The 18,032-nt window shown below is 28.1% G+C and overlaps 1 non-coding gene across 1 annotated transcript; it reads right to left on the reverse strand.

Moving 5' to 3' along the window:
- Positions 1–2,080: 2,080 nt before the first annotated feature.
- On the reverse strand, positions 2,081–17,584 carry LOC100206431 (PGA biosynthesis protein CapA). The gene is made up of 2 exons (XR_010636399.1): positions 17,434–17,584; positions 2,081–2,506 (listed from the first exon to the last, which is right to left on the reverse strand). It is a non-coding gene; the product is annotated as a PGA biosynthesis protein CapA (transcript).
- Between the last annotated feature and the right edge of the window lie 448 nt (positions 17,585–18,032).

The following is an 18,032-nucleotide window of genomic DNA, read 5'->3' on the forward strand; positions in this document are numbered from 1 at the left end:
AAGCATTTGACACTTGGAATCTTCTCGAATTAAAGGAAGATAACAATCAATACTAAGATTACAGGATGAGACAGCTGAACAAAAATTAGTCTTGCAAAACGCAAATAGGTCTGGTAAGCTTTGCAAGAGATAAGAGCAACAGAAGAAAATTTACATTGAAGACCACAAATTTTAGTGAATGATAGATTTAGAGAACTTTGTGACGACGATGATTTTTTGTGTTTCATAGTTTTTGATACTTTAATCATTTTTTAAATTGGTTTAAAAACTTGACTCGAAGCACAGGTAGCATTTAATAAACCATCTAATAGCACAAACAATGGCCTCGACAATGCACATTTAAATTATGAACAGGAATGCCATCAATGTGCAACATGGGACTGTTAGTACTCTGATATTTTACAGCTGTCAATGGAATCAACCTTTCTGAGAGCTTCCACAGAGTTCGGGAAACTACAAGCCGGCCTCGGAACCATAAAACTGAGTTTTAGAGTTGTACCTTCATTCAGAGATAATAGAATGATTTGCCTTGCCATAAAAACAGAGACCCAAGCAAAACCCATGCAATGTTTCAAGACAAGCTTGTTTTCAACATCCTAAACTGAAAACAATGTATTATAAATACATCTACGCTAAACTAACAGATAGAATCTTGTTACGCCTTAAGTCTTTGCCTAGGCAACCTTTTACAAGACGGACGCATTTAACGTCTGCGCAAGATGAGTATTTTAATCTAGACACTATCTCTACCCTTAACTTAACCAAGAGCCCTGAGGCAGAAGGGGGGTGTTATACATGTACATATATATATATACACCCAAGAGTTCGGGAAACTTGACTACCAGCTGGCCTCAGAACCATAAAACTGAGTTTTAGAGCTGTACCCTCATTGTACCCACAAGCAAAACCCTGTACCTCGAAAAAAAAAAAAAACTCTCAATACTCTATCTCTTATCGCAGCCCCTATTTATATAAGAGATTAATTCCGAAATACACCTTAATTACTATTCCTGACAATATATTATGTTTAAAATCAAAACGTAAAAATCTTGTTCTCTATTTAGATAATTACATAGAATTGTTCTAGTTCACATGATAAATCAAAATTTGAATGAAAACAATCTACAACGTTATTACACACGCAAATCATAATACAACTAGAAAAAATAAAACAAAATTTTATCGCCAATAATATATAAAATATTTGTTCATAAGAATTGCAACGTTTATGTGTATTTTGCATATTACCCCAAGATTCTCGATGATAAGACTTGTTCAGTCTTCTACGAGTTCGCTAAAAAATATAATCTATTTTATCAAGTTTTTCATAATATATATATATATAATATATATATATATATATATATATATATATATATATATATATATATATATATATATATATATATATATATATATATATATATATAATTATAAAATACATATATATCTGTTATTTTTTTTCGTCTTTAATTTTCATAGTTATGTTAAAGCCATTTGTTTTTTCATAGACATTTTTTACTAAATAAGACTATGTTATTTTCGAGTAATTTTGAATAAATCTTTTTTTTTTTTTAAAGATTTAAAGCTTCCATGAATAAATAATAACAAAACACATTTTATTTGTATCACTAAAATAAAGAGATTGGTATCACTTTTTATGGATTTACTTTTACATTAAATTCAAACTACTGTAATTCACTGTAATTTATTATTAATTCAAACTATTGTAATTTAGTAAATCAAGTAAACAAGAATATATTCTTGTTTGTTTGATTTACTATGCACCTTTGGAAGAATCAGAACGAGAAATTTTTTGAACAAAAACATAAACAAAGCGCTGTTGTTTGCTTCCAGACTATTTATTTCTTGTGACTAATATTATAACCTATGCTTCCGACGCCAAAAACAATCGTTTTCGTTACTGCAAAACTCGTCAAAAACTCTTGAAAACTTTTTCAGATTTATAAGTAAAAGTTATTTGAAAATTTAACTCAAAATTAAAAACAGCTGAAAAAATAAAACATAAGAAAATAAAATTAAATAACAAATATTAAATTAATATAAAAAACATCAAAAATAATCTATAAATAATTTTATTCAATTATTTTATACTATTAACTTAAAAAAGGAGTTAAAAAAATTTATCTTATAAAATGTTTTTGGCTGCGAATATTCGGTCTCGGAGGAAAAATGTCAACTTTAAATACATCAAAGCAAAGAAACATGCAATAAGAGTGATTTTTTGATTCGTCGTGGACAACTTACTCATGAAGCTTTATCTTTTAACTATTCAATAAATACTCTGAAGTAAAAAGTGTAACATGGATATTGGATATTTAACGCTTATTAATTTGAATGTGTAGTTTTTGGCACATAGCAATTGTCATCTTGAGCTCCACACACAACAACCCATTTATCATCAACTTTTGCTTTTGGTTGAATACAACCCTTTTTAGTTTCAAATATTCTTATAGGTAAGAAATGTGCCGTTTTAATTCCACTCCTAATAATATAAGAAAAACAACTAGGTTAAAAACGTAACTTGTATTAAAGTTTTTTTAATTATTTATGCATGGTTACGTATATTATACATGGTTACGTATATTATAAATGGTTACGTATATTATGCATGGTTACTTATATTATGGTTGAAAATGTTTTATGCTACCGCTCAGTACTTTTATTGATTGTCACTTATGTTTAAAGTTCAAACGGTCTGTTAAAGTCACTTTAGAAAAAAAAAATCGTTTATAATTATTATTAACGCAAAAAAAATTTAATCGCAAAAAAAATAATTTTTTTGACCTTCCTTTGAATTCCCTTCCTCCCTCCTCCGCCACCCTTGGCGCCGTTTACAGTAAGAGGGGCTGCTTTATTCTAAATTTTAAATTACTCTTTAGAAATAAAACACGTTTTATTTTTAAAAAGTTTTAAGTTGTTACTGCAAAAAACTATAAAACAATAGTAAAGCAATACTGCAAAGTTGTTTTGTCAATATAAAAAGCTTTTTGTTAATATAAAAACAACTTCGTGACGTTGTTTTACTGTGTTTTATTTAGTTTGTAACATTAACAACACAAAATACGTTTAAAATAAAACGAATTGAATAAATAAAACTTTTCTTATTAATAAATTAAAACATTATGGTTGCAAAATTTTAAACTTCATACTTGCGCAAAAACATGCTACATCCATAGACTAAACGAGTAAGCAAAGCAAAGTAACACTAGATACCATGTTTTTCCTAACTTTCATAAAGTTGAACTCATAAAGTATGATTCAGAGTCTTTAATTTTTAAATTTCCAGAATTAGGTTGTTTTTTTAAATTTAGCTAGCATGTATGCAAACTTTTTCTAATAATTTTTCATAATTGGTGTTATATCTAATATTGTTAACTAAATACTTCAATGTAAGTCTATTTAGAAGATTGGAGTGTGCAATCTTTTAGATTTTTTTTTTTTTTATATCAAATTTAGAATGAAAGGTGCAACATACCACCCTCCCAAAGAAGGTGATTTTCAAGTTAAAGTTGGGTTTTTTTACGAATTTAGTCGGCTAGTCGGGTATTTGTAACAATTCAATCGGGTAAATTTTAATTTAGGGATCTTTTTTTTATTTCAAGAAGCCAGTCAGTATTTTTTAAGGATTCACCACCCTTCATTTTATTTGTAGAATCGCCTCTATATACCACAATCGTTTGCATATAAGAAAGAAGCAAGTCCTGATATTACAGGGCAAAAAGTAGCCAATTGTAAGTTTTTAAAAGAATTTGTAGTTTTTCATCTGGTTTTATTCAACATTTTATGCTGAATAAAACCAGATACATATATTTCAAAAAATACCAGTTAAAAAATACAAATGTGTTTTTAAAAATTTAATAAGTAATACATGAAACATTTTGACAAGTTAAAAAAGACTTTTAGAGAAGTTTTGCTGCACCTTATCAAGTTTAACGCCTGTGGGTGGAATACAAATGTTGAAAAACGTTGACTTTTGATTTTTCGAAAGATGTTATGGTATTTAATTCAATGACCACAATAGCAATTTTCCATGAAAATTTTACTCTGTTGTAATTTTTCTTTATTTTTATAATAGGTTTTCAGTAGGCATTATTTATGGAATTACCATGCCTAAAGTCTGAAATAAAAAAGTCTTTATCTGCAGTGGATATTTTAAGGATTTATAACTTTTTATGATAAATTAAATGATATAACAGGGCTTGATGAAAGTGAAATAATTTTAAATATTAAAGTAAAGTTTTATTTGTTGGTATATTCTTGTTTTCATTAATGTACAAATTTTTACAAAATAAATTAAAATGGTTAAACTAAATATATTCTATGATTTTTTATATAAGTGGAAATTCAATTTCAGCTTCTGCTAATAATGTTTTGGATGAAATTATGATTATATATATATATATATATATATATATATATATATATATATATATATTTATATATATACATATATATATACATGTATATAAATATATATATGTATATATATATATATATATATATATATAATATATATATATATATATATATATATATATATATATATATATATATATATACTATCACCGACCACTAAGGTTTTTAGACAGAAACGTAATACCAGTTCAATTTAATGATAATATGATTGAATTAAACGCAACAAACAACATTTGCATAAGTCAATGACACACTTTCGAAGAAACCAACAAGTAGTTCACATCAGAAAAGAGTTTCTAGTACCTCGAATGTCTTACTCCGGCTTTGAGGACAGTTTCTATTCTTCGAGGCATAGAGGCAGCAAGAGAGTTACTCTAATCAGGCGTTATATTTTGGGACCACGCCTCTAGTATAGCCTCCGTCAAAGTTGTCGCCGACGTCGAGTTTGCTTTTGCCACTTCTGCTTTCAATTTTACCCAGCAATTTTCAATCGGGTTTAAATCCGGGGACGAGCCAGGCCACGGAGCAAGAACATTGATATAATTCTCTTGAAACTATGTCTTGACAATCTTTGCCTGATGACATGGCGCGCCGTCATGCATAAAGATGTCACAGTTGCAAGATCTGAGCCAGATAGGAAAATTTTCCTTTTTTATTTGCAAATAATTAACTTTTGTTACTTTGATAGTTTTACCTGGCGGCATGAGATGGATTCCCGCTCGACCCGTAGCAGTAATTGCTCCCCAAATCATAATTGCATGGCAAAGTTTTACCACTGGAGCAACATAACGGGCATTGTAGCGTGTGTTTGGTAGCCGTCGAACATTCAGTTTATGCGTAGCAAATTGTTTCACCTGCGATTCGTCTGAGAACATTACACGTCGCCACACTGCCACGGTCCAATTTTTATGTAATGGTCGTGTTTTTAAAGTTTTAATCAATATTTTCTAAGATAGTTGTGGTTTTAATGCAGCGCGATAGGATCGAATACTGAAATCGTCCACAAGACGTCGCCGAATTGTGCAAGAGCTCACGTTCACATCAGGAGGCAGTTCATTGAGAATTTGTGAAGGTGATGCCAGTGGTCCTTTGTGCCTGCATGGCGGATCATAGAGTCAGTTTTTGATGTGGTACATCTCGGTCTGCCACTGGATCTTCCTGCAGCGCTGGTGCCTGTTGACTTGATGTGCTGAATGACGTCGAGAACAGTTGTCTTAGGCATTTGTAAACATGCGGCAATCGCACGTTCAGACTTCCATCAAAAGTTGTATTTTAGCACGTTTTCCAGGTGATGTTTTCGCCATAGTCAAATGCAAATAGTAATTCACAGCCACGCTTGGGATGGTATATATAACAATGGTACGACTGTTTTGATTGGCTTTTAACTAGCCAATCACGCATGCAAAGCGTGATGGTGAAATTCCGAGGAAAGCGCCTACACTACAATGTACATACTGTATACATAGATTAACAATGCGTGGTCGGATCGATTTGGTCAGCACTGCATTTATATATATATATATATATATATATATATATATATATATATATATATATATATATATATATATATATATATATATATATATATATATATATATATATATATATATACATATATATATATATATATATATATATATATATATATATACATATATATATACATATATATTTATATATATATATATATGTATATATATATATATATATATATATACATATATATATATATATAATATTTATAACGTGTTTATTTTTCTAATTTTATTACATAATAAAATGATAACAATGTTTAAAAGGTTGTTAAATAAACTAAACGTAACGTTTAGAATTTACCTTGTGTATAAATGTGTATTTATATAACACCTTTTATAAGTGCTAGTAAAATGCATGAAGATTTCTATGGCATTTTTCTTTTTAGAATCATTAGTATCACATACAACAAAATTCGATTTGGTCAAATTGTTGATGTTGATCATTTGTAGAGAGATCTTAATAAAATAGCATAAGAATTATTTAATATGTTTTGTATGCTTATATTGTAAATAAACATAACATTATTTATCCGGATCTAGGCTGTTACACCTAAGTTTTCATTTGTAAAAGGGTTTTTTTTATGTATAACATAAGTTGTTTACTTAAATAACTTATACGTAAAAAAAGGTTTTCAGGACCAACGTTAAAACGATAAAAAGTTTTATTTAAACTTAATGAAACCAATATAAAAAGGTTCAAAAAACGTTTTTAGAAAAACATCCGGTCATCTCTTTATACGGACGTTCAAAACACCTACAAAAAAACGTTTTCGTGAGAACCTTAAAAAACGTTAAAAAACGTTCAAAAAACGTTTTTGAAAAAATTTTCATAAAACGTTTTTAAAAAACGTTTAAAAAACGTTTTTTAAACAAACGTTCGAAAAGCGTTTTTAAAAAAACGTCCGATTAACGCTTTATATGGACGTTTAAAAAACTAATAAAAAACGTTTCTACTGGACCATTAAAAAACGTTTGCAAAACGTTTTTACGGGACCATTAAAAAACGTTCTCAAAACGTTTTTGTGCCCACTCCCAGATAGCACACTTACGTTGGGTCAACGTATGTAAATACATCGCGAACGTCGGCTGCTTTTTCCGATGCAAATACAACGTTGATCCAATGTTAGTTTTATTGTATTATTAATTATATTAATGAAAACGTTAATAACGATGTGATTAAAAACAGTTAGCAAAATTGCATTGGTCCAACGTACATAAAAATAATGCAAAAATTGGTTATTTTCCCAATGGATCAACGTTGTCCAAATGTGTATAACCCCACATTGATCCAATGTATATGGATTAACGTTGATCTTACGTTTATAACCCAACGTTTATCCAATGTGTATAGATTAACGTTGTATTACATACATTGGATCAACGTTGATCAAAATAGATTGGAATAACGTTAGATTATATACAGTGGATCAACATTGTGTTTGCATCGTGAATAGGCAGGTATACAAATATATATTTGTATAATTTATAATAACTATTTTTCATCAAAATATTTCAGTTGATTATGAAAATATAATTTGCTATAATATATATATATATATATATTTTTTTTTTCTTATGTAACAAAAATACAAGCCACAAGCAAAACAAACACGAATAATGCTTGTTTAATCATATGAATTTTTAGGTATTCTAGCCAACATTAGCAAGCGTATAATTTCTTATGGCCTACGGGAAAGGAATTTCAAAGGGAGCGAGTCCAGGTTTTAAGGTGTGTCCCGTATGGTTTCAAAATCATGCAGAACTTTGATCTTACGTTTATCTTATAAGCCTATTCTTTACCCATTTGGGGTAAAGAATAGACTTCTGTAATATGCGTAAAGTGATCGTCATTTGAAATTCAAACATTATGTAGAAAACTTGTCTAAATACAAACAATATAACGCGTATGGAATTATAGTTATAATTAAAGAAAAATTAATTTCACTTTAAAAATTTTTTCTTTTATTTGGCTTTTATTTTATATATATGAACTATTTTTTTTTATATAGAATTGTATCGATAGCATTCACGTTTATTAAGTTTTATGAAACGAGGAAACCCACACAATAAAAAGTTGAATTTTTGGTTTTTAGTATTGTTTTACTTCCGTTGAGCTTCTTGGCAATGTAAATGGCTTTTAATATTATAAAGATAATTCAATAACATGTTGCCCTTAAAAAGAAAATAATTTTTATATAAACTAACAGTTCATATAAAATACAATTTATATAAATATATATAAATTGCATTTTATATGAACTCATGTAATTAAAATATATAAATAATTAATAAATATAATATAACTCAAATAATTAAAAGCATATGTTTATGAACTGTAAGTTATAACTGTAACTGTTTTAAGTTATAAATGTAAATCCTACCAGTTATAATTGTATACTATAAATGTTAACTTCAGTTATACAGTTATAAAAGAAGGTGATTTTCAAGTTGTATATAATATATATAAATAAATAGTCGGATTTCTTACGAATCTAGTCGGCTAGTTGATTATTTGGCACAATTCAGTCAGTAAAATTTGCTTGAGAAGCCGTGGCGCAGTGGTTTGAGTTCTGGCTCAGAACCCAGAAGTCCCGGGTTCAATCCCGGCTTTAGCCCAATAAACGACATTGATAAGGAAGGAGCCGTGAACATGTAGTTAAATGCTCTCCCGCGGTGCTCCATAATAAGACCGTATGGACTTCTGGGAGCACCTAAAAAATGGAAAGAAAAAGAAAAAAATTACGTTTTGAGGACACCTTTTTTTTTCTTTTCTAGAAGCTGGTCGGTACTTTTTTGAGGATTCACCCCCCCCCCCTCTCCCTCATTATATTCGTAGAATCGCCTCTGATTGTAAGTAAAGCAAATGTGTATGAACTGTAAAACGACATGAAAAGGAAGCATGAATGGAACGAAGAATGGTAAGATAAAATGAAAAATTCAGAATTTTTTTATTTTGAACCTATTTTGTAATATTTATATTGAATATCGCATTGTACTTTAAAATTTACACTGTTAAGTTAAAGACACTGTTAAGTTAAAATTCTTAACTTGTTTATTTAATGATTGATTGCAGGTTTTAATTTGGGAGTCATGTTTTAAGTGCAAGGTCAGTGGTCACAGTTTGTTTGTTGTTCTGATAGAGAGCCTATACGACCTGAAAATATTGAACAATTGGCATGATGAAACTTGAAACTTACATTTAGTTTCTGCAAAGTTAATTATTACTGGAGATGTTGAATTGATAGATAATCGAACTTTAATAAAATTTAGTTATAAAATTTAGAGAAGACACATCAAATATCGATAAACCAAACAAGATAAACAAAGTTCATTTTAATTTAACATACAGTATGATAGATGTTTTTTGTTATGAGTTACCCTAATTAAATTTATTTGATATTAGTAATATTTACAAAAATAAGAGTAGTAGTGTTAGTATATTTCTTGATTAGTCAGACTTCTGTAGACATTGTTCGAGTATTTCAAGTGTTTAACATTATAAATCAAATGTATGTGTTTTTTATTGTTTTTTTGTTTAGCTTTATTTATTATATACCTAGTTCGAACAAGTTTTCATAATGCTATTTTCTTATTTAATTATTTTATGCAAGCAAAATGACTATGTAAGTAAAGTTTACCACTATTAGAACTAAATATAAAGTATTAACAAATGTTTTCGCAAAAATAGTATATTTTTATGAGTCAACTGCATTTTGGAATCATATAGATTATTAGATATTTTTATGCGTCAACTGCATTTTGGAATCATATAGATATATTTTTATGCGTCAACTGCATTTTGGAATCATATAGATATATTTTTATGCGTCAACTGCATTTTGGAATCATATATTTATATATTTTGATATATTTTGTTTGTGTATAGTAAAAGAGAGCAATGTTCTGACTTTTTGGGGCCCTGTGCAGAAAAGATTGATATCTATTGGAAGGCTTTCTCAAAGATTTTATAAAAAGCAATTACCTAAAGACGCCATGAAAAAGAAGCATCTTTTGTGGGTAATGGAACACAAAACATTGGAAAAATTTGTTTTTATTGGTTTATTTATTCTTATTAATTTTAAAAATGCTTCCAATAAATCTAGTAAATTAAACGTTAAATTAAAGTATTTCATGAATCCCCCTTGCAGCATAAGTGTTCAGAATATTTCTGATAATTTGCAATAGATGAACAATGACTGTTGGCATTTTTTGCATGCTAATGATTAAAATTGACTAGAAATAACCAGAATGTGTCTGCAGTTTTAATAAATAATAATTATGAAAGGTTTGTAAATATAATTATAATAGTAATGATACGCAGTCTTATTTATTGGAATGACTGTGTGAGACTCATGTAGAGAATTTTTTGAGATAAACAACTTAATGGTTGACGATGATGTTTCCTACAATTATTACGATTAAAAATTGTGTGAAAATAGATTTTTTATCTGAAGAGTGTTAGGCAAAAATCATTAAAAGCTTACAATATATAAAAGTATAAATATAATAATGTAATTTTATAAAAAATAATATTTTTTTTTTTAGCGCTCATGGAAACAAGATACTGTATCAAGAAAGAGTTGCTTAAAGAAATAGTTTTAGCAACAATTTAAAAGCTTTTAATTCGGAGACAACTGTGAAGACAGACGATACATGATTACAGAATTGTTTAGAAAGTTGCTCAATAAAAATGTAATTTTAATGTGCTTTTTATTCAAAATAAATAAACATATAAAGTTATATAGTTTCTCTTTTATATTTGCAATAGTTCCCAGGCGGGCAAACCCATCTGGGGCCCAGATGGACAACGTGGCCAAATACCACCGTACCCCGGAGGGTTTCTTTTATTGGGCCCTTACTGGTAAATAGTGTGGGATTTATTTGGGACCCATAAGGGTAACCCACCGGGCAAATCCATATGGGCCCCGGATGGAAACCGCGGCCAAAAACCCGCGGGATCCCGCAGGGATACCCACAAGGGGCCCAGTTGACAACCCATACGGGTCCCACTCGGTATCCGTATTACAATGCTGGCTGGGATGGTCTTAAATCATCAGCTATGTCAGCTCATTGTAAACCGATGACATATATGTATTAGTATGTATTCAAACACATATGGGTGCAAATATATAACGTACACATGTATATATTATATATATATACATATTAAATAAGTCTCAAAAAAATTTAATTCCGATAAAAATAGTATATTGTTGTGTAAACTTTATATTAAACGCTGATTGAGAATACATCATAAATAAATATCATTAATATAAATATATATAAATATCATAAATAAATCATGCAAATATTGTCAATTAAGAAGATTTAGACCAGTGGTTCCCAATCAGTGGTCCATGGACCCCTAGGGGTCCATGTGAACTTTTGAAACGGACCACAAGGTAAATGTAAATTCAAAATAAATTTGAGTTATTGAACTTTAATTTTGATATTTTCTCTGTTTTAAAGAAACAAATAGATCTTAAATTCAAAATGTAATTCATGCTAGACAACAAATGTGTCACAAAATCTGTGTAAGCCAATTCAACGTTAATTGTCAATGACTTGCGGACCACTACAAAACAATAAATACTATATATTACTCTTACATCCGTAAATTTTAAATGCTATATAAAATTATCTTATCTTATTGTAAAAATGCTTTTCCTAACTAATTTGTTTGAAAGAAAGTAATTTGTATTATTTTCTTTGAATAGTCGAGAGTATACTACTCTCAAATTCTTTAGATTTCTAAAAGTAAAAAAAGGTCATATTCTGATGAATATATGAAATATTATTTTACCTACATGCTAAAAAAACCATTTGCTACCCACAGTTTGTTATATTTATAAAGTACTAGGAAATGACTCTGTGAAACCCTCAAAGCTTGCTATTCACTTGAATAAGTGCGAACAAAAGAACAAAAGATTCTGTTTTTTTCAAATGAAAATTTTCATCTCTGAAGAGATATAAGTTGGATAAAACTGGGATTAATCACTAAACTCAACAGAATATAGTAGAAGCATCTTATGAGGTTTCATATATAATAGCACAGAAGACAAAAAATGTTATTAATGAAATTAAAGAACCACCATATTTTTCTATTCAGTTGTATGAGTCCACAGATGTTAGTTCAATGACACAACTAATTGTATTTTGTAGGTATATTCACAATAATAAATTCAAAGAAGAATTTTTGTTCTCTTTTTTTCCTTGGAACAACAATTAAAGCAGCTGATATTATGGAAATTATGAAACAGTTTTGAATGACAATCAATTACAATGGAAATATTTGTTAGGAATTACTACTGATGGAGCTCCTGCCATGATGGGTTGTAAGTCTGTATTGCAGACTAGGGTAAAAGAGATTGCTCCAAATGTAGTTGGTGTACACTGTTTTATTCAAAAACAGGCTTCGGTAACCAAAACATTACCAGGTAGTTTGAAAACTGTATTGAATCAATTAGTCAAATTAGTGAATCATATCAAATCTTCTGCTCTTAACACTCGACATTTTACAAAATTTTGTTCGGACCTGCTGAACACAAGTTATTGTTTTATACTTCAGTGCGATGGCTTTCTACTGGAAATTTTTTAGAACGATTTTTCAAGCTTAGAAATGAAATGAAAGAATTTTTATGTCAAATGAAAAGTGGGTTGGTAGAATATTTTGAATTTGACAATTTTGAAATATCAACTGCTTATCTTGTGGACACTGTGGGTCATTTTAACAAGTTAAATTTGCAACTTCAAGGCACAAATGCTAATGTGATTACACACTCGGATAAACTGAAGGCATTTATTGAAAAGCTCAAACTGTATAAGACTAGAATTAATAATGGAAATTTGATCATGTTTCAAAATTTAAATAGCGTAATTGAAAATAACCTGCTTCCCAAAATTATAAAGACAGAAATACTTTGTCACTTAGATAATTTGATTAATGAATTTGGTAACTATTTTCCAGATGTGAACCTTTTTAGCAGTGAAGTAATTATATCAACAATTTCTTGTGATGCGAAAAATGTGAATGAGAAAGCACAAGAATAGTTTATAGAGTTAAAGAATGATACCACTGCTAAGAAGCCCTTATTCCTTTTACAACATCATATTTGTGCGAAGCAGGGTTTTCAACCATGTTATCTATAAAAACTAAAAAAAGAAATAGACTAAAAATCGATGCAGATATTAGAAGTGTCCATCAAAAACTAAACCGAATTTTCAGATATTATTTGCTGGTAAGCAGTGCCAGAATTCACATTGACCTGTTTTTGTATCATATATTAACTAAGATAAAATATTTTTGGGTCATAGATAGTCTACAGTCTATTCTATTAAAAAATACCTTGAATAAAATATTGTCCTGATAAATAAAAATTATATTACTAAAATGTTCGCCTTGTAATAATTTTTAAAAGCCGAGGAGTCCATGGAGGTTTTATGATATATAATTTGGGGAACGGGTTAGAAAAGGTTGGGAACCACTGATTTAGACTAATAGAAATTAAATTATAGACTAAATTATAGACTAAAAGTTATAGACTAAGTTATAGACTAAGTGTTTAGAAATTATAGACTAAATATTTAAAAATTATAGACTAAATGTCTAAAATAATTCCACTAAAATGGTGTGTGTCTTTATAAAATAAATAACTTCACTTAAATTTAAGTGATTTATGCCGCAATAATAGAATTCATGCCGTAATAATGAAACTATTTGTTTCAGATGTAAATATGATTTATAAGGTTTTAGTGGATATGACCGTTTAACCGGTCATATCCACTGTTTAAACAATTTTGTACGATTTAAAACGTTTTAAAGTTTAGACCGTTTAAGCAGTCATATCCACTAATAGTTTTTTACGATATAAATTATTACGATATAAATTTTGATTAAATATAAACCAAACATATCACAAATATTCCCAGCAATAAGGCATTAATCATAATAAAATATAGACTAAGTATAAAACGAATAACTCCACAAAAATTAAATTCATTTTTTAACAAATAACTCCACTTATTCGGTATATATCACAATTTTATATAAACTAAGTATTGACAAAGCATAATACGAATAACTCTACGAATACGATATAAATTAAATTTGAATTTAAACTAAATATAAAATCGTACAACTCCACTTATAGGGTATAAATCATAATCTTTTATAAACGAATACTCCCAGTCATAGGGCATAACTTATAAATTAATATTAACTGAGTATAAAACGAACATTTATCCCAACTATAATCAAACACAAACTAAGTAAAAAGCATATTGCTCCACTTAAACAATATAAACTAAAACTATATATAAACTATTCATAAAACATACATCTTCAGTTGAAGGTCATAAATTGTAATACAAACAAAGTATTAAACAAATAGTTCTACTAAAACGGTTGACATTTTTACAAAACGAATAACCCCACTAAAACAGCATAGATCTTAATTTTATATAAAATAAGGATAAAAACAAATAAGAACCCTTTAACGGTATTAATTATAATTACATATAAATTAAGCATAAATGAATATTTCCGGTTAAAGGGTATACAATATGAATAACATAAACTTATAAAACTAATAAATGAATATTTTCAATAAAATAGCAATAGTTCTTTGTTGCATATGTTCAACACTCAGAGTGACTAGAGCGTTAGTTAAACAATTTAAACAATTTAATTTAGGTTTATTTTTATGCGGTATATTACAAAGTTTTTTACGGTAATACAAAATACACGTGATCAGTGACTATAATCTCCTTCTCTTTAGTACCTGCTTTTAAAACTTTTGATATCTATTCACCTAACACTTACTCTAATAAAATATTATCTTTTTCTCTGAGGCTATTCCAGCTGAATGTGTTCCGTAAAGTAAATGAATTTTTTTACCTTTATAAACTTGATTTCTTTCTGGACATCTGTCAAATTTTTTATTTTAACCTTATAAATTCTTACGGTTTTAATTCTATGTTTCCTATTTTTCAATCGAGTCTGACGAGTTTGTGTTGCATGAAAATAAACAAATTTTTTCTGCTTATCACCATATGAGAAAAATTTAACCCTACCCTGTTATGGGGTAGGTAGGTCAACAGGACCAACAATTTCTTCCGACAAATAAAAATGATGAGGTACAAACTCTGTAACAAAAAATGCATTTTTGTCTCTTTTCCTTAATTTTATCAAATTTTAATCTTTAGTGTTACGTAATAACTAATCTTAACCGCATTAAAATAACATATAGATGTAATTTATATCTCTTAGAAAGCCATAAAAATGATATCTATATGTTAAGATAATGTAAATTATCTTAACATATAGATATAATTTTTTCTATATATAGCCTAATAATTAGCTCTAGTAAATTAGTAATGTAACATAGCAGGTCAAATTTATGACCTGCAATGTTACATTACTAATTTACTAGAGTTAATTATTAGGCTATATATAGAAAAAAGTTTTATCGTTTTTAGTTGCAATATATTTAATTGACTCAGCTTTATAATCTTGATTTCTTTATAGGCATTTACCTAATTTTTTACTATTACCTTATAAATTCTTATAACTTTAATTCTGTTTCCTATTTTTCATCTGCGGCTGACGAGTTTGTGTTGCATGAAGGTAAACAGATATTTTTCTGTTTCTCACCATAAGAGAAAAATAAATATAACGTTGTGTAAACGTAAAATATAACCTTGAATCGACTTAAATTACAATGTTTCGACAACTTAAAATACAACGTTGGGCCAACGTTTAATCAATGTAAAATATTACGCAATGCCGACTAAAATACAATGCTGAGCCAACGTTGTTTTCTGGTTGTTGACGACGTCGCTTTTGTGACCAAAATATTATAAAAACAACTTTGGCGGTCGGTGTTGAGCCAACGCAACGTGCAACATTGTTATAACGTTTTATCAATGTATATGGGCTAGCTGGGCTGGGAGCAATCTAGTATTTGATCAAATTAATTATTTCATGTCATGTAGGGTAGAGTGGGGGGATATAGGGACACTTGAGAAACAAATACTAGTGCGGATAAACTAATCATAGTTAATACTGTTTTTATAAATTTCCTAAATTTCATTGATATAAAAAAAAAAAAAAAAGAAAAAAATAATTTCTAAAAATAAGCTACGACAACCAAAGTAACGAAACTCTAAACTAGCAAAAGTTTTAAAATTTGCCAAGTTATTTATAAGTTATTTGTTCACTTTAAAGCTTTAAAAATGATTTAAAAAAATGAAGGCTGTTTATTATTTAAACATATTCAGATAGTAAACTCTCAAAAAAGTAATCTACCCATATAAACTACACGCTCATACACCCATACACCACAAAAAAGAAATAACTAAAATTAAAAAAAAAAATTTCTGATTTATTATAAAATTTCCTTAAACAAACAAACTTAAGAAATTGTTCTAAAAATTAAGTAAGCCAAATCTAGAATATAATATCATATTAGTAACTATTACTAAATTTAAAATTAAACAAAAAAAAGTATGGGTTACTCAAATCACACAAAAAAAATCCTGAAACTATTTTCCAACATTTTTGAAGAGCTGGCTTATTAGCAATATGCCAATGTAGGGCAAATTTAAATATGCAATATCAGCAGTTTCTCTAATTCTAAGTTTCTGTTTATTTACAGCTAAAACTGAGTTTCATTGCATTTTGGATGATTGATCTGTCTTATATAATTTCTAACCATCGTTGTTTACATTAAACACTATTAATAATCGAGGTTAAGCTACAAAAATAACAATTTCTTTGAATTTGTTACTAGTATTGCTTTTCTAAATAAGGAAAATAATATTTTTGATGAAAAATAAAATCATCAAACTGTAAAAAGCATCACGAAATGGTAATAATGTAGTTATTATATAAATAATTTCTTGTCCCGATATGCCCCACCAAAGTCATTTTACTGAAATTAATACTTTACAAAAAGTTCAACTCCAGATATTTTTTTAAAACCAGAATCTAAAAGAAGATAAAAAATACTGTCTGAAAAATATAAACTATTTATTAATAAACTTATTAATAAAGTAAATTAGCAATAGTTCAAGATGAATCGTCGTTGTATCGTTTAAGAAAATACGCAAATTTTGTTTTTCGCAAACTTACTAATGAATTTTGGTACTGGTAATATGTTTTGGTATTTCTAAATTAATTATTTTCTAAGTTAATTATTTTCTAAATTAATTATTTTTTTCTATAATGAAGCACAATAATTTAAAATGTTTGATCAAAAAAATTAAAAAAAAAGAAGTAATTTTTTGCTGAGGTATAAGGCTTTAGGCATAACTGTCCCGTTATGCCCCACTGTCCCGATATGCCCTGCTCTACCCTACCTAATATATAATTTAATTTTTAAAATCAAAGCAAAGATATTATATTTACCATAATAAATAGAATTTACGAATAAAATATTAACTAGTTTTATCATACTTGGTAAATTTAACTTTCAGAAGCTCTGTATTAGTTGTCGGACCTCTAGATGATCTTGATAGTTTCTTTGCTAAAGCATGAAGCTTTTTTATTGTTTCTATCACCAGTAAGTGTGTAAAATATATCTTCATTTATTGATTCCATCACCAGTAAGTGTCTAAAATATATCTTCATTAAGAAGCTAAATTTATTTTTGTCTCAAAATAATAATGATATAATATAAAGTCATTAAAATAAATACAAAAACATTTTGTAAAAACAAAATATAAAGGCAAGGTACAGCAATAATATAGAGTAAAGTCGGGTATAAAAGAACGGCATGAAAAGTTTAACAACTTTTGCATTTTTAGTTTTTATAACTTATTTTTCAAAGAAAAGTTTTTTTTTTTAAATATTGTGTCTTTCGCTTTATCATATGGTATAAATCTCTTTGGTTTCTAATTTAAAAATTTTAACATGAGTTAAATAGAGTTACGGGTAGTTAAAGTTTTTAATTTTTTCCCTATCTATCCTCTTAATTTCAAAAATAAAAACAGCGCTAAACTTACCAAAAAAATACGTTTGGCAATAAGTTCTTTTGTACCAAAATATATAGAGAC

The sequence above is a fragment of the Hydra vulgaris genome, chromosome 02 (assembly GCF_038396675.1).
Source record: "Hydra vulgaris chromosome 02, alternate assembly HydraT2T_AEP".
Lineage (NCBI taxonomy): Eukaryota > Metazoa > Cnidaria > Hydrozoa > Anthoathecata > Hydridae > Hydra > Hydra vulgaris.